General features: G+C 33.0%; 1 protein-coding gene and 1 long non-coding RNA gene across 4 annotated transcripts in view; one reads left to right on the top strand and one right to left on the bottom strand.

Annotated features, from left to right (window-relative positions):
* The window catches only part of LOC105199815 (synaptotagmin-7), a 248139-nt gene that overhangs the window by 179109 nt on the left and 50503 nt on the right, over positions 1 to 18527 (bottom strand). The gene's annotated exons all lie outside the window — the stretch shown is intronic.
* Positions 13656 to 18220, top strand: LOC120358301. The gene is made up of 2 exons (XR_005575252.1): positions 13656 to 13940; positions 17071 to 18220. It is a non-coding gene; the product is annotated as an uncharacterized LOC120358301 (long non-coding RNA).

Here is an 18527-nt window from a genome sequence, read left to right on the forward strand (position 1 = left end):
AATTTTGAGAAAATGAATTCCGTTTAATAGCACACATTGTGCGATTTGTGATAAATTCCCTTCAAAACGCAATACCAATATCAATTTTACGTATTATACTACTATACCGGTACATTTTGTATTATTTAATTCATCGTGAACTGCAAGTGCTGCAAAATCAAATCTCCCACGCACGATAATCCGTTTTATTTATTAATGTTACTAAGAGGATATGACGTAACGAATGACGTTTCACTTTTTGCTCTTTCTACTGAATATTATTATAGATTTTTAGAGGCAACTTTTTTTTTAGAACTAAAGCAATATACTCACAAAGAGTGCATGTTCAAATATTAATTTAAATTTGTTTCATTCGACGAACGTGATACAGAAATATTACAAGACTGTTAAACAATAGATATACATTTAAAATAAATATATATCTTTTTATTATTTTTTCCATTTACATATGTAGTTTTATTCAATTATATACATTATTAAAAGATAGTCACCAATATTATAGCATATCAGGTTTTCGGGTAACATTTTTTTTAAATAAAAACTAAAACTAAAATTTTAAAAACATGAACGAAAACTAGAAAGTGTCTTCAGATGGTATAAGAGTTTTTATATCGTTTTGTATTTTGTAATAATTAACGTTTTCACAACATTACGTAAGAAAAGCGTCTGAGAAGCTCCAGAGAAGCTGTCTTGAGCTCCAAAATTGGCACAGTAGAGTAGACGATAATGGCAGAATTCGGACACGGTCACGTAGCGAAGGAGTTAATTATAAAATATATTTGTACGTATTAAATAACAAAGTTTATAAAATTAAAAGGCTAAAATTGAACCCTCCCAATTTATAGATTTTTTTAGCACCTTATTAGGATATGTTATTACATGGATCTGTCGCGCACAACTTTTCTTAAGGTATTAAAAAAAATGTGAAAAAATTCATGAAATGTATATTAATGTTTTGTAGTTATTCTCACAGAGGTGTAAAGTAAAGTCGCCTATTATGGGATAGGTTCCTAATATGAGGTAGGAGTTTACTAATGCGAGATGCTTGCTATTAGTAAACGCATGTGGTTGGTATCATCATAAACTGATTACTCTTTGGGTAAAATCTAATTAATAGAAAATCCATTATTAGATCAAGCGTGCAATCGTTGAAAAAAAGAATTTTTTTGAAATTGGACGTTGTCAAAATTTATTGAGATGAGTCTTTAAACCTTCTCTATTATAAAATAAACAGATCTTTAATAATAAATTTTGCATGCGGTGATCGAGTAAAGTTGTATTAATAGAAAAATACGGGATATAATAATTTGCTTAATTATAAATATTAGATTTGGTGATCATGAAACCGCAAAGCGTGGAACTCATAATATGAGACACTCAAAATCCATATTTGTTATTACATATTCTAACTTCGAGAGCTTTTCAAAATGCTATAATAAAGTTTTTCATTGAGGACTATCGAATTATTGAAAGTTATGGCTCTCAGCATTAGTACTGATTGTGAGACTTCAAAATATCTCGAACAAAATAGATTTTAGAAAAAAATGTCACGTACAAAAGTTTTCAAGTATCGAAAGAACTATTTAATTAGTCAACTAAATTTTGAATCTGGAGCCTAATTTAAACCTAGTAAGGTCCAAGTCGATAGAACTCATCTCATATAAAAAAACCATTGTGCCTCACATTAGGAACCCTTTTTATAAATTAACAAAATCAACAATTTTACTAAACATTTTCATATATAACAAAATATAACTATTATCGATTGCTAACTTTTGGCGATGAAACTTAAATACCTTTAATATAATTTGGATATAAAATTAGAAGTTAACGGTATAAATTAAATAAATTATAAGCTTTGAAAAAAAGGTATTTCATAATAAGCAACTTTACCCTATTGATTTAAAATTACTAGGTATACAGCGATTTTCTATTGCAAATCACAAAAGGGAAAAAAATTCTTTTAGGAAGCTACAAGTATGTAATATAATCTAATATTATCAATAATGTTATTCAAATTATGCAATTTACATAAAAGTCGCGCAAATTTGATTCTCGCTTTTCAAAAATTTGTTTTTAGCAGATATAGGTAAAAGTCATAAATTTATAAACTATGAGTTTTTATTTTTTTAATTATTATATCTAAACATTTTTATTACCAATTTTTATTACGAATATTGATACAGTGCAATATTTAGTTTCCGAGAAAGAAGAAAGTGTCGTTTTAAAAGATTTATGCCAGTACTGGCAATTTTCCTCTGACACATATTAATAGATGTGAATCTATTTAATAAACCGCATTTTTTATTTACAAAGAAATACGCAATAAAAAAAATTTATGGTACGCCAGATAGTAAAAAAGTCATATATTTCATATTATTCGCTACGAGCAATCTCAGCACCATTGTATGCAAATCCTTTCACCTTTCAAGTAGAATTAACGTAGTAATTTAACAAACGCTAGTGCGTTTCAAGAAATGTAATAACATGCATTGCTTTCCAAGTAAATCTTCTCGCAATTTCCATTTTAATTCGATTTCGTAAATACGTTAATTGACAGAACAATTACTGTGCATACGAGAAGAAAATTATTGCACGGTCTTTTCATAACAAATCAGCAAATCGCGTTTATTTCGATAGGAGGAACGTGCGGACATGTTGGAATTAAAAGTTTCCGCAACTTTCAATCTGAATTTTCTGCCTTGCCATTTCAGCAAAATTATTGCAATTACTCCGCGCCACCGGTGCGATCAGCAATCGTGGAAAATTGTTAATTGCTCATAGAACTAACTTCCTTCTTAAAATAAAGCGTTTTAATAAATCGCGGAGAGAAATTAACATTATTATTTTTCCCTGTCGATCTGGGTTATAATAACATTCTTATTAGTACGCTACGATCACATCCGTCTACGACAATCAACGTCTTTGAAAACAACGAAATGAAAACAATGTTCTTTATGCATCAAAGGATGCGTTAAAAAAATTATTTCGTAATTGCAACCAAAACATTTTCTACATATTATTATTGGCAATACAAATATTTGACTAGGGCCAATTAAATTTATTGTACGTAGATAGATTAAAATTCGCAAATTTGTTCAAATCAACGCAATCACAAAATTTGCTTAATGTTTTTCATTAACATTAATTTAAAATTTTTTACAGTCTTTTTAGGGAAAAAGGGTTCTCATTTAGATGCTCGTTAGCATCATTTATTAGTAAATTTAACTTTCAATTTAATAACGCGATATTACTAATTCTTGTTTAACTTATAATAGAATTATGTTTTAAGACCAAAAAATTTATTCGGACGGCAGTTTCGTGAACTTAAACAAATATATCAAATCACACAATAAATTTGTTATTAATAAAACAATTTGTATCATTAAAGCCAAGTATTTCTAAAGGTTTTGCTAAATTTCATTTTTGTTTAATCCATATTGTCTAGAAACTTACAAAATTGTTTGAAAGATTAAAATCAAAAACATTTTATTTAAACCATAATTTACACAATTTTTTAATACCAATAGAAATTCAATCATTTTTCAATTTAATAATTTTTGATTCATTACATTTTATAATGTTCCATTTATTCGAAAACGAAACGTAAGAGATGTAAAAATCTTCAAAAAACTAAATGTTTTTAACATTTATAACACAAAAAATGACTTTTTATCTAAGCAAATAAAATGGATAATACCAGAAATAGATAACATTACATTATATTTATAAGCACGGGTAAAGGTCTCTTCGCAACAAAAGAAAGAAAAAACTCGGAAGCATAACTCGAAGCGTTATGGTAATGCTCACTGAAAAAAATAATTTTAATGCTGCAGTCAAAATTTAATAGATCTAATCAAATAATTTGATTAATCCTTTTTTTCAGTGCACTAAAATATTATCCCAAATACATTTTTCTTTAAAGCACAACAAAAATATATTTTTATTGCAGGACCTAAATAGAAGGAACCAAATTTTTTGGATGATGTAATTAAACATTCGATCGACCTTATACTGACAAAATTATTTGATTGGGTCTACCAAATCTTCATTACAACAAAATTCTTTTTTCAGTGTACGTTATCATATCGCTTCGATTTACTCTTCCGTACCTTCTTTCCTTTTGTTGCCATCTCATTATCATGCACGTTCTCCTAGATATGTTGTACGACGTCAGTTAAATTTTACTCATTTGGGAAATGGTCGTTCCTGCTTTACGAGATCTTGAGCGCGGTACGGAGAACACCGCGCTCGGGAAGCACCGTTCTTCATTAAGATCGTCTGTCGCTCAAGTCGACGACATTTATCCCTTTTATCCCGCGGGTGGGGATTGACGTGTCATTAAAAAGTTGAGTACCACGTGCACCGAGTACTGATCGATCTGGTTGTGTTAACCGTGTCGTTTCTTTTTTTTTTTACTCCCTCCTTAACTTCCCTCCTCTCTTTTTCACTCTTCGGATGTAACACGGCGAGATATCGATGCAATGCGCGCGTTTCCACGAATTTATTATATTACTTCCGAGAATTCTGCGGGGGCACGGAGATAAAAGCATTTCTCTCATTCATCTCAAAGCCAGCGGCTTTCGGTAGCCGCTAATAATTATCTGACGCGAAGCTAACGTAACTAATGCGAAGTTATTCAACGTGTTGATGTGTGTGTACACACCGCGTATTATGGCGGGACGTTGCCAACCGTAAACACGTCATATAATGGCGTAGCTCTCATTTCTGCCTGGTGTCGAGTGGATTAATTACATCGGGCCGGAACCATCCGCCGAAAATCGCGGGCGTATTACGGCGCAGCTGGTGTCATTTAAAGCGGATGTGCAGTTAAGGGAGCGGACGACTGAGAGAGATTGTCCTGCGCATTGTCCCGCCACTTCTCGGAGTCCCCGAGACGTATGCATATGTATGTATCGAGGCCAATTGTAATGGATAATACTGAGAGAAATTCGATATCGCTGATCAAACGAATCCCGTTTCCCCGAGTCCTGCAGCCCCGCGAGATTCACGGCGATCGTTACACGACGGAGCGCATACGTCATCGCAAATCCGACGAAGCGATAAGTCCGGCGTAAACTCCCACACCACCTTTCATCAACGACATGTTGCGGAAAAACCGGCGAAAGCAATCCTATTCTGAAACAAATACATGTTCAATGCGCCGGAAAATACTCGAGATTATTGCGATTAACTAGATTGCTTTTGTCGAGAAGAAACTCGCCGCGGGGGATTAAACTTTTTAAAGAGCTGATATATATATCCCGCTGATGACGCGACAACGTAAGTAATGATCAGATACTAGTTGAATTGTACTCAAGAAATCGCTATCCCTTTAAAATTTACTTACATTAATTAAGGAATAGTCGTAAAAATGTAAAGACAATTTTTTAACTTGTTTGTTTTTTCGGTATCTCTTTTAATTTCTCAGAATAAAATAAACATTTTTATTTTTTTTTTTTTTATACAACTGTATATAAAAAAAAAGAGACTCTTTAACTGCGGTTTTTACTTTTTTTTATACTAGAACATGACAGTGCGCCATATTTGTATAATTTTATATAACCAAGAACAGGTATACAATTTTAAAAATATAAGTTTACATGTTCACAATTTTAATTAGTTAATTTCTTTATTTCACTCTTTATTTAATTATAAAAACAAAGAGAAACAAAATAAAAAAAATAAAAAGATGCATATACAGTTTTTCTTTGTAATTGTATGTTCTGCCATGTTTGTTTTGTTCTTCTTTAGTATGATTTTGAGTGCTTTTAATAAACTAAATAATATTTCAAATCTCCATTGACATTCTCAATTAAATTTTATCTGACTGACTGCATTATTTGCAAAATAAACGGCAATAATAAAATTGTATTCATACTAGATTGAACATGCAATAATGTTTTAACACATCAAACTTTATAGCGTTATTTTTTTCACTAATTTAAATTGTTTTTATTCCATAAACATGGTTGGACGTAACTTTTTTGACTTTTTTCTTTTGGTCATCTACCGTTAACCAAATTTAATAAAATTTACTGAATACTTATGTATAATATATCTTGCGTGTATCTTTTTTTTATTTTTTAATTTTATTTGTTTTTTATGTTTATTTACGTACTTATTAATTTAATCGTTTTATCAATTGTTTTCTGTTGATTTTTTTTTGCTTAAAAAAATTATGTAAGTCAAAATTGTACTTTGAGTTTATATATTTGAAATAAATGCTACAACTCATTTATACCCTTTTTAACTGGTTAGGTAACTACTAACTCTTTTAATCTTTTATTAACATATATTTTATATTTTATATTTCATTTATATTTTACATATTTTTTGAGTGTGCTTTTAATAAACTAAATGATATTTTGGATCTACAAAACTGAGAGCAGGACAACCGGTAAATTTTTATACAAACTAACATTCTCAATTGAATTTATTTATCTGACTGTTTGCAGAATAAACGGCAATTTGTATACTAGATTGAACATACAACAATATTTTAACACGTCAGACTTAATAGCGTTTCTGTTTTTGTTTATTTTTTTACTAATTTAATCTGTTTTTATTTGACGAACGTGGGTTAGACGTAACTTTTTTAACTCTCTTTCTTTTCAGTCTTTCACCGTTAACTCAATTTAATAAAACTTATTGAACATTTATATCTTCTGTTTCTTTTTCCATCTTTTTAGTTTTATTTGTTTTTTATATTTATTTATGTACTCACTCACTTAATCAGTTTATCAATTTTCTATTAATTTTTATTGGCTAAAAAAAATTGTGTAAATCAAAACTATCCCTCGAGTTTTTAATTTAAAATAAATCTTATAATTCATTTACACTCTTTTTTGCTGATTCTAACTCTTTTAATCTTTTATTATTTTATATATTTCATATTCTCATTTATATTTTATTATTAGTGTCTTTATATTTCTACACAATTTCGTAGACCGCGAATGATACGTTTGTCTATTAAATTAATACATTTCTCCCCTCTATTCATTATTAGATAAAAAAAGTAAGATAAGCGTAGTCATCTTATAAGTAAGAGTTATTCGCCATTTGTGGAACTCTAAGCATTAATTTCCTACAATAAAAAGCGGATGTGAAAAATGTATCCTCTGTGAATCCTCTGTGAAAGGAAATCGCCGAATCCTCGGAGAGGCGATGTCCGCTAAAAATTTATTGCCGTCATTTTCCGAAAAGAGTTCGCTCGGAAAACGGTCAGCGGAAGATGATATCGGTCGAGCAAACTTATGGGACGGTAGTAGATTATTTTTAATCCGAGTCGTCCCACTCGAGTCGATACATTCGATCGAACATAGCCACGTTATCGCTGATTCTCCGTCGCAGGTGATTTTATAGTGATAACAAAAGCTAATATCTGCAAACAGCGTGACGTCCGGTTTTATAGCGTAACGTGCTGAAACAAGGGGACGTAAAGCTTATTCGAACGCACGGCCATATAAATTCAATCGGTTCTCTTTTAATTAGTCTGCGTGTATTTATAAACCGCTTTTATGTCCGACGACAGTTCGGACAATAAATAACGGTGACGGTGCGTTAACAGAAGAGCAAGCTGAAATTCCTCTCGCAGCGCGACGCGAAAGCAAGAGGGAAAAATCAAGGCTGGGGGGAGAAGTAGAGAGGGAGGAAGGGGGTTACCTGCAGAAAATAGTATTCATAATTGACGGCCCGCTCCAATAAAAAGAATCAAAATTGGGTCAAGCACCGCTCTGTGTCACATCCCCGGAGAATAAATGTACACAGTGTTCCACGAGAAACGCTGAGATTTTAATGAAGGGAGGCTTAAGCTTCGCGACGAAAAACGTTTTTCTCTACTTTGTGCTCACGTAATTTCAGAGCGTTCGTGCCGTCAATCGAAATGGCTCCGTTACCCGATAAAGGAGCACGGTTCCCGAATGAGACGAAGAAGACGAGGGTCTCCCTTTGAGTCACGCGAACCGACAGAAAATCGTTCGTGTGCATTAGTATCTCGTTTGATCCTGCTTCTGGTCCACGTCTGTTGAATAGAATCACCTGTACGCCGAATTCGGTCGAATAGATCCGCAGCCCGGTCTCGCGTCCAGTTACGTAATCATTTTCTAAGTACGAGCCGTATTTATCTTGTAACGCATAATAAACGCGCGTAATGGAGTTTTAGCATAACGATTACCTTTGCAACTAAAAGAGAGATTGCGAGCGAAACAAAATGGAAACTTTGTACAATAGTTATCAGGCTATGGAGATTGAGGATCGACTAGAAGCTAAATGTCAGCGATATATTGCATTTAGATGAAAAATTTCAGTTTGTTTTAAAAATATACCTCAAATGTATGAAACAGCATATCTAGAAGGAGATTCAATGTCGATACTAATTGTATCACAGCAGAAAACAAAATAGAAGAGACAAAAGCAATAAATATAGAATAAGTAGAACAGCCATCCAGCTGTGATGGAGCATTTAAACGTGAATAAGCGAAACATTTCTTGAAATAATAATTCAAATCGAGAAACGGCCAGTATACAGTCATCTTAGTGTTGAAAATGTTTCTTGTGCGTTTTTTCAATATTTTTTGTAATCAGAAAAATAATATCACAAAATTAAATTGATAATCAATTTAATAATAAAAAAGAATAATATTAGAGGTAATATTATAGCCGTATAGGTATTACGAGCATCCGTATCATCTTTATTATTAAGTGATGAATTGCTAGTAATTATTTATGGAATTATTGGTTCGTAGCTTGCCCTTATTTAGTGATGCTAATATATCAATGCAGCTGGCAAATTGTCACATTTTTACTTTTCAGCATTTCAAAACATTTTCAAGGTAAATGTAACCATTTAATTATTTTAATTACACATACTTTTTTATTGTTTTTAAACTTGAACGTATTATCATACGAATGTATGTACACTCAAGTGCTTTTTTTTCTTTTTATTATTTATAGCTTTTTATTTGGCTATACACATTTCAAGATAAACAAAATTATTCAATAGCACAAAGCGATTGTCACTCTACATAGAAGAATGCGTTCAGAAGCATTAGAGATATCATTTTTGATAGTTCACCTGTGATCTATCTTCTAATTGAAATAAGTCAACATTTATCTCTATCTATCTTCTCTTATATTCTTTTCTAACAAATTATTTAAAAAAAAAAGTATAATTTTATAACAACATACTATGTGTTTTTTAAACGAAACTAATATTTTTAATGTATTTTTTAATCGTGAACAGATTACCACCCCTGTTCCTCTTCGACCCATTGTTGTCACATTTTTATAAATCACATTTTAATTAATAAATATTTCATAATATACTTCATAATTTTAAATCCATTAAAACATTTTAATAAATATAATATCGTTAAATTTCAACATAAAATAATTTTAATAACATTATTGATTCAAATGTGCTTATGATGCACCTTTTCCACCTTATACTAATGCTAAAAAGTATCTATAAAATCACCGTTCAAAGAATTAGAAAATGTATTTAAAAATCACACTTTTATCACGCTAAAATCTTGCTATGAGCGTGCATTGGCTGTTTCTTCCGATTTGTGTTATAAGAAACGCAGTCTTATTTCAATTCGTTGAAATATTTCTTGAAGATTGAAAAATACTGAGTGAACAGCAGCGCAGTAATAATTCTCTCTTTTAAAGAAAATATCGTTAAAATCTGTGACACTTTGAGAATTCCAGATAACATTTCTCCTGTGTTGCGAAAACTAGAATCTTTCACCATCTGAAGCGTATTTATCGCGAAATTAATTAACAAGCTATTCCGAAATGTTATATCAGCGTAACATAAACTATTTATAAGCTTGTGCGCTGCACAATGTGCAATATTGCCTAATAAATATACCGGTAGCGCTATAACCTAATTATTATTATATAAATATTACGTATATGTATATGAGCTTCTACATTATCTCATTTTAATGTAATTATAATAACAAATGTGATTCTCTTGCCTACATTGCAAAATATAATAAACCAGCCAACTCTAACATCAATATGCTTTATTGTTTAATCAAGCTTCCGATGAATTGGACTGTACGAGCAGATACATAATCGGCTTAGTTAATTCGATCGCAATGAATAGGAAACTAACACTTTTAAACAACAGTATGATGTATTTTACGATCAAATAGGGCAGAAAATAGAAAAAAATACCGAGTGAAAATAACGAAAAATATTATTAGCTTAACATTTCAAAAAACACACATTCCTATAAATTGACACGCTTCTGTCTGTAATACTTGTAAAGTAGATTTTTCAGCGCCGTAATCCTTAAATCACACCGTTTCACCGTCAGCTTTGAACAGAAAATTCATTGGCCGGCGACTTAACGAAAATATCGTCGGTTTTTCGCTCGTGGGATTTCCACCGCGATCCTTCCTAACAATGATTTGCCATGAAGTACCGTGAACTCGCAACACCGTTGCGAGTGTCGCTCGCGCACCAGAGGGTTTAAGCTACCGGATATTCTACACGCGACAAGAAATCACGTGGCTGATGTCGATCTAGATTACACTCGACGCAATCGAAGAGCCTACAGGAAGAGCTCTTAGCAGGAAATACGAGAAGAAGTCGTCGAACTAGCAACGACATGAGTACGCTCGTGATCCCTACTTAGCGAAATGCCTTGATTTAAACCTCCGAGCGACAGTTCGAGTTTTCTTCCTACGACAACTTATATTCCTGTCAGAATTTTCTCCTCGAAAATTTACGACATCTGTAACCGCTGGAAAGAACAAGAATACCTTTTCTTAAATAGTGGATTTTATCTTGCTCATAAATTAATGTTTCTTGAAACAAGTCTCTCTCAAGCCTATACAAACTGCGCTGTTTGTTTTGCTCGGCTTAGTCTCATCGCAATTCATCAATATTCCGAATACTGATTAACTAGGTTAAAGTGGCTCCTTGACTTCTTCGATAGCTTTCCGCCTACATAATAGCCATCTTATATTTCTTTCAAAGCTAGGCGATTCTACATCATTTGTATTCCCTCATTTAATCACGATGTTCAGCTTACATAGATAATGCATAGCGGAAAGCTCGGGAGCTTTGACGTGAAACGAAGAAAAAGGTACGAATAATTTATAGACCTTTTCTGCGCCGATTAAGTTCTACATCCTCATCGGCAGGCGGGATAGCGCGTAATTTCGTAAAGAGAGCGTCGAAGAGAACGAACGTCGATAAACCCCACGGTCGAACACACGTACGCCGGAGGTAGAAGCCGTCTCTACCCCGTCCGTACAGCAGCCGTCGCCGCGCGATAAACCCAAAAGCAATTATTCGCACCGAGTCAGCTATCAACGTCGGTTTGGTACTTTCGCGTCCGGTAATCTCGGCGTATTTCTCTTATCGTATCACGCAGCGTTCGCCAGGTCTGTCGTAAATTAGGCACGCGCGACGGGCATGCTACATAATGCACCAGATCGTCAAATATTCCTATAACCCAGGCTTATACGATAATGTGTGCTGAGGATAACCGACTACAAATGAGACGGTTTGTATGCATGATGAGAGCTGCCAAAGAACGTGACAATTTGGATACAGAGATTGAAGTTTTCATATCTGACGGAGGGTACGTGACGCTTTTTGATCGACGAAGGAAACAGCGTTAGATCTGAAGGCCTGGAGAGAGAAAGAGAGTGCTAAACGTCTATTCAGTCAAATAAAAAGATAATAGCAATCACGAGATGTTGAAGAGACAATAATTTTTTTGAAGATCATAAAGTTATCATAAAGTTACGTAAAAAATAATTATGTGATAATATTTAAAAATGAATAGAAAACAATTAATTGAAGAGCCTTAAGAGTCATAGGTTGATTATATATACATTTTCTAATTCATGAAATTGCGCCTCTAATAAATTTTCAGTCTTAAAGTATAGTTTAAGTTGAACTAAAATAATAATGTCAAGATATATATTAAATAGTTATCAATTTAATAATAAATGATGCTGACAGGTAACAAGCATCTAATGTGGGCAATGATGCCAATAAGAAAATCCTTTCCATCTTAAAAAAAAAACTATGAAGAATTTGATGCGAAAAATAACTCCTCAGCTTTGACTTTTTAAAGAGGAAAGAATTTTCTTGCTACATTAGATACTTATTAGCATTATTTATTATTAAGTTAATTATCAATTTAATATTGGGATATTAATATACCTGTTCAGCTTATAATTATATTTATTCGGCGTGCAGTTTCATGAAAATATATAAAATCAAGTAACATCATTAAAATTTAGCTATGACTGTTAAAGTTTTTCAATTAATTATGTTTTCACATATTGATCTATGTTTTATTTATATTATTATTAATTAAAATATTTGTTTTTTATCTTTAAGCTTTTTGTACCTGGGCCGTTCTCGGGATAAGGTGACCTGCAGAAATCTACGGCGCGAATTTCAGTGTCAATAACAGTCTTGAGAAAAAACGCTAATTTGACGCTCGAAGATATATAAACGATCAATCCAATGAAGTTGCTATAAAAACTGACCTTTCGAAAAGTCCACATGTACGGTCCCCGTGTTATTTCTGCTGATTTGCTTTACAAATTAGAATCAATATTCAATATTTTCGCGAGCTATGGCACCTCGCCTATTTATTCACGTCGATTCACAAGATTATGTAACTACACTGTAACGTGTTACACGCGTTGTAGAAAATGCAATCGCAGCAAGTTAAGTCTTCCCTGAGACACGAAGCAATGCTGTGTACTGCTGTAACGTAAAAAGTTGGAAAGTTTATCGTCAATAAAATATTTGCGCTTTTAACAAGAAATTTAAAATCCTTTTCAAAATTTCCTTTTCAATTTAAAAATTGATAAAAAGTTCCAATATTAAATCTTCCCATAATATAGTAAATCAGAATCCGATAACTGCGGATGTCTTAAACTTTGACATTTTTATCCCTTTTGATCTTTTAATCCTTTTAATCCTTTGAAGAATTCAATGTTCATGAGAACAAATAAAATTAAAATTTGATATAATTAATATAATAACCGACACTCTTGTGACTCTGTCAATTTAGTTAATGGATCCCGAAGAAATTTTCCAAGAAAAAAGCTCAATTTTGTATGTAATTTGCAGACTCTTCGTATTTTTTATACAGAAACGATAAAAATTATATTTAGTTCTCGATAATTTACATTGTAGTTTTACAATTATCAGCACATTAAAATTTTTATTTGAATTGAAGTTTTTATTTAAGATTATTAAAATTAATTATATTAATAAAATAAAATTGGAATTCAATAATTTTTAATATATGTCAATAATTGTAAAACTGAAGCTGACAAAAATTATCCAAAATATAATTTTGTAATAGTCACAAAAAAAATACAAAGAATCTGCAAATTATGTATAAAAATAAGCTTTTCTTCTCTAAAGACTTCTACAGGCAATTTCAATCCATTAAGTAAATTGACGGAGTTGCAAGTGTCGGTGATTAACGAGCAGCAGTTTCGAGACGATAAATCGATCGGAATATCGATGTTCAAAGAAGCCGATAGAGATCACTTTGTCGTTCGAAGAAACACTATTGCTCATTTCGACGTCGCGCAAATGAAAAGCATCGACCGAACTGCCGAATCAAAATACGAAGCTAGAGGGCCAAGGCTGAGGTCATAACGGGTGCGGCGGCATTCGGGCCAAATGTCGCCCGACGATCTTGCACTTTGGAAACTAGTAATTTGATTGCTCTTACAAGGTTTACTCCGACCTCGTTGCAATTGCTATTTTGCGCTACGGGCCTGAAGGATGCTACCTCGTTGTGCGCGATAATAGCGTTAAACGTTTAGTCTCTCTCTTGCTACCGACGCGATCGTTGGCTCGCGTCAATGTGAATCGCCAAGAATGAAAGTGTCATTATGCGCATGATGCGGAAACTCGAACGTCCGATATTTTCCGTCGGGGTAAATTGAATCAATAATTGAATTTATAATGATAGTTGCGCTCGTAAACAGTTCTTCGAATTGACGATACAATTACGAAGTGATTTTAATAAAAAAAAAACTAAGTAAAACTTTCTTTTACAATGCTTCGCTCTCAAAAAAATTGACTTTGAAAATTGGAAAATGAATAATATCATTGTATGCTTTTAAGCTCGAATGGCTTTCCATGGAGTCGTTTAAACATCATTGAATTCATCTTCATAATGGCTGCTAAAATATACATGAAAAGTGCAATAATAAAAAGTTAATTGTTTCAAGTATAAAAATAAATATTATTTTAATTAATCTCCTGCTTTTCAAAATCATTTTTTTTAAACAAAAATTATTTCCAAATCATTTATATTTTAGACTCATTTTTCTAAAGAAAGAACCTCTTTTTCTCATTTGTACCATCACTTTAAAAATATAATATATATAAAAATATAATTGCATTTGTGTTTTTCAATTTATATATTTTTATTTTCCACATAAATATTATATGGTTGAAGGTTAAAGCAATATTTCCGCTAGATGCTTTACTACTTTAACAGTCTCCCCATTTTCCCTTCTGTCTCATAGCACATTTGAAAATATTTGTTAACCTTTTCAGAAATCCAACAACCTATGTATGTTATGTAATAACGATAGCCGCGTAAAGTGATTTGATTCGAAAATATTGAAAATCCATATATATGCATATTACGTTGTTTTAATATTTTTCATTTCATTCCAATTTGCGAACGCTTGTTCAGAAATGTGTTATATTACATAAAATTTATTACTCCCATACATAGACGAGCGCACATACATTCACACGCACACACAAAAGCAAGTTTCATGTCAAAGGAATATATTTAATTTCGACTGCGAATGCTCACGAATTATTTAATATGCAAATTATTTAATATCCGTTAACCCACAACTTAAGAAAAAAATTTCCTAAAGAGAAACAATCGGATATCCGCCGCATTTATGCTGCTTTCCATGCAATTAATGCCCGAAGTTCGTTAGCGGAGTTGTTAAAATTACCAAACATTCGCACCGGCGCTGACCGACGCAATAGAACGATCGATGATATTTGACCCTCCCGACGAGTCAAAATCAACGTTAACTTCCAGCACCGATGCGATATCGAACACACGCTCTACACGATTTACATTTCAGTTACTTCGATATGAAACCCGCAAGGTCTCCTTTCTTTTAGAATATTATACTACAGCACAGCTACAGCCGAGTATCAGCCCAGCCTCGACTCCGCGCGCACGATCGATCTTCGGATTCAAATATTCTCATTTGATTCGCTATTTATATAGAATTCCCATGTGACATCCAGCGCGTTAATTAAAAGCGGATTACTCCATGATTTTACTATAAAATAATTATAACTTTTTTCCGTTCTGATAAGTGCGAATGCAGGAGAAAATCCGAGAGCTTGAAAAATAACGCTTCGCGAAAACAGATGTGAAAAAATCGGTCAGTTGGAAATTCAATAAGTCTGGATTTTAAAAAATTTTAGGACACTCTGCAATAACAGAACTATAATTGCACACAGTCATGTGTATGATTAAAATTGTTTTTACATCATAATTTGTCTCCTTTTATTCGCAAAATTTATATAAACAAGAAATAAATTACCAAAAATTGCGATGCAGCTATAAGAAAAAACAATTCTAAAATAATTCGACAAAAAGTTTTGATTAAATTTTGAAATATTTAATCGCTTGTAACTGGTATTTGTAATTTATATAAAATTATCTAGATAATCATCTAGATAAGCAAATGGCTACATCTTATATTTGTCTAGAATATTATAATATATTATCTTCATCTTTATCTTAGATAAAAAAAGTGTTATCTGTTTTAAAATATCTAAACTCTACTGTGAACCACAACGAGTATAAAATATTGTTCTTAGCTTCAACCAAATTTGCACTTATCCTAACAGAATTTTTTTCACGTGATAACAATAGACTGCACGAGCAGAAAATAGTAGCGCAACGTAAAAATTTGCTCAAAACTATAATTAGTTTGAATTGAGTCGGAAACATTTCCAAAAAATTTTGTCAGTCATAAATAAGAATTGTACTCCCTATACATTTTTCAACTCCGATTTTTTATTTGTGTATTGAACCAAATCAAAAGAGGAAAATTTTTCTGTCAGATTGAATTATTTGAAAAACTCTTGTTTCCAGATAAAATAAAGATTTGTAAATAAAAATACAAGTACGTTGTATTGCTCGACAGCGATGTTACCTTAAAATTATCTAGATAAAACGATTTAGACGAATTAAAAGTTAAATCATTTTTATCTTCTATCTAAAATACGTTTACGTGTAATTTATCTTATCTAAAGAACTTTAATTTAAGCACAACACGAGCACTGCTTGTAACACAAAGATTATCTGTTTCGTTATTTTTATGAAGAAAATTCAATCTCGAGTGTTGGTAGGGGAGATCCACGGACAACAGAGAGGAAATCTAGGTATTCCAAACTTTCAATGTGTAGAATCAGTTCCACGTTGCGTATTCCACTGTCTAACCGTAATGCAACTATGACGACAGGCTCAGACTATTGTCAATCACGAACCGCCACCGACCACTCGCATCGGCGCACAATTAGTTAATCCGCCGTTAAGCTTTCAATTAATATCTGCGACGAAATCTAGAGAGCTCGAATCCCGATGGTAATCCTGAATGGTAAAGAGCTATACTCTTACTTATCATGGAAAATCAGGTCAAACGACACGTTTCGCGACACGTGGCACACTCTCGCTGCTGTAACTATAAATCTCTGCGGAGGGTGCGGTGAATATTCGATTTACGCCAATAAAAATTTCGTAAGTTGCTCACGGCGGTGCCACGAGCGATAAATGATTTACGACGTGCATTCGCATCACGCTCCTCGACGAATAAACTCCCCCAAGCTAAACGCACGAGACGCTTTACGAGTCGACGCTCGCGATCGGATTTTGATCGCGATGGGTTTCAATTCGCAATGAGAATGGTAAATGTTTCCGTAAATGCGCCTCTCTTTTTATCCTCCCTCTCTCTCTCTCCCCTCCCGCCTCGCTCTTCTCTCTTTCGCTGCTTTCCTCTTTTTTTCTCTTTGCAGAAAGTTGAGATAACTTCACCATCAGCTTGCGCCAGACGTTTCCCGATGGAGCGCAGCATCAATCATTAGAATCCGGATCGACTGGCTGACGGATTTCCCTTCGGGCCGAGACGATGCGAGGCGACGAGACGCAACGGAGCGACGCGACGCCACCACCGACGGAGACGTCTTACGCCCTACGTGCGCCGACGAAGGTCGGCGAATAACTCAAGGGCGGTTTTCCCCGACGACCGGCTCACCAACTAACCAACAATCTCGGCGGCGGCCAAAACTTACGTAGTGGAGATTGGATGAGAGCAAGTTTGTCCGCTATGCGACATAAGTGCGCATAATGTAATACGGGGAAGTTGGATCTATGATGAAACAGAGCGAGAGTGACAGCTGTGCGAACTTGCACAGCGGAGAGAAACGAAAATTGCCCTAATTATGTTTATATCAGTAAGTGAGATTGTCATAGTTAGAAAATTTAAGTATATAATATACGTTTACAATATGTACTGTACAATATATGGAGCAACTGTCCCCATTACTGCCGGTTCTTTCCAAGCAGTATTAGAATAAAATAGGTACGAGAATGTTATATAAGGTAAGTGACCCCTATATGGCCTACTTGCTGTATCTAAGTAGTTACATGATAAATTCATAAATAACGCTAGTGTGTCGTACAGGCTGTTAACGTGACTTGTTTGCAACAGCTGACTGCTTAATTGTGAATTCTTCATGATCTAATATTTCGTAGAAAAGTTACCGCTTTCCATAACTAGTAGTGGTTAATTATCTCCGCGGTTCATATTGTGTGTAGCTTTATACTTGCACTTTACAACGCTTTATTTGATTTATATTTTCGTCATAGCGTCCTGTTTATAGTCACAGAAAGAAAACTCTTTGTAAGGTTGAATATATATGGCGTAGTTTAATAATGAGTACTCACACATCGATTGTAATGTTTTTTTCAGTAATTCTATTACTTCAGATCATGAATTTTAATTCATTAACTAAACACCGATTTATAAGCTATGATTATAAAGGGGAAAAATTGAGATAAGTCAATTATTTACTTAATAGATTGTTGATGAAAATAGTTCTTTATATACTGTATTAATATGTCAATAAATATGTCAACATGTTAATAAATTTATAAACTTATAAATATAGCATTAGGTCAGTTTATTATCTGTTTTCCTAACACTTTTTGAAAAAAAAAAGTAAACATAATTAGGCTATATTGAGTAGATATGTACCAAATACGACCAAACACCTTCTTTACAAATCTTCACTGCACTCACGTAGACATTTGAAAATGTCCCATATTTTAAATTAATTTTTAGAAATATTTTCTACTTTGAATCTGAGAATGAGTTATTAATTTAGGACTCAGTAAAAAAATTATACAAAATCGCAAAGCTTAAGTAGACCATGTAAGATACAGTTACCTTTTTAAAAATGTTGTAATGTTA

This window comes from Solenopsis invicta, chromosome 7 (genome assembly GCF_016802725.1).
Source record: "Solenopsis invicta isolate M01_SB chromosome 7, UNIL_Sinv_3.0, whole genome shotgun sequence".
Classification (NCBI taxonomy): Eukaryota; Metazoa; Arthropoda; class Insecta; order Hymenoptera; family Formicidae; genus Solenopsis; species Solenopsis invicta.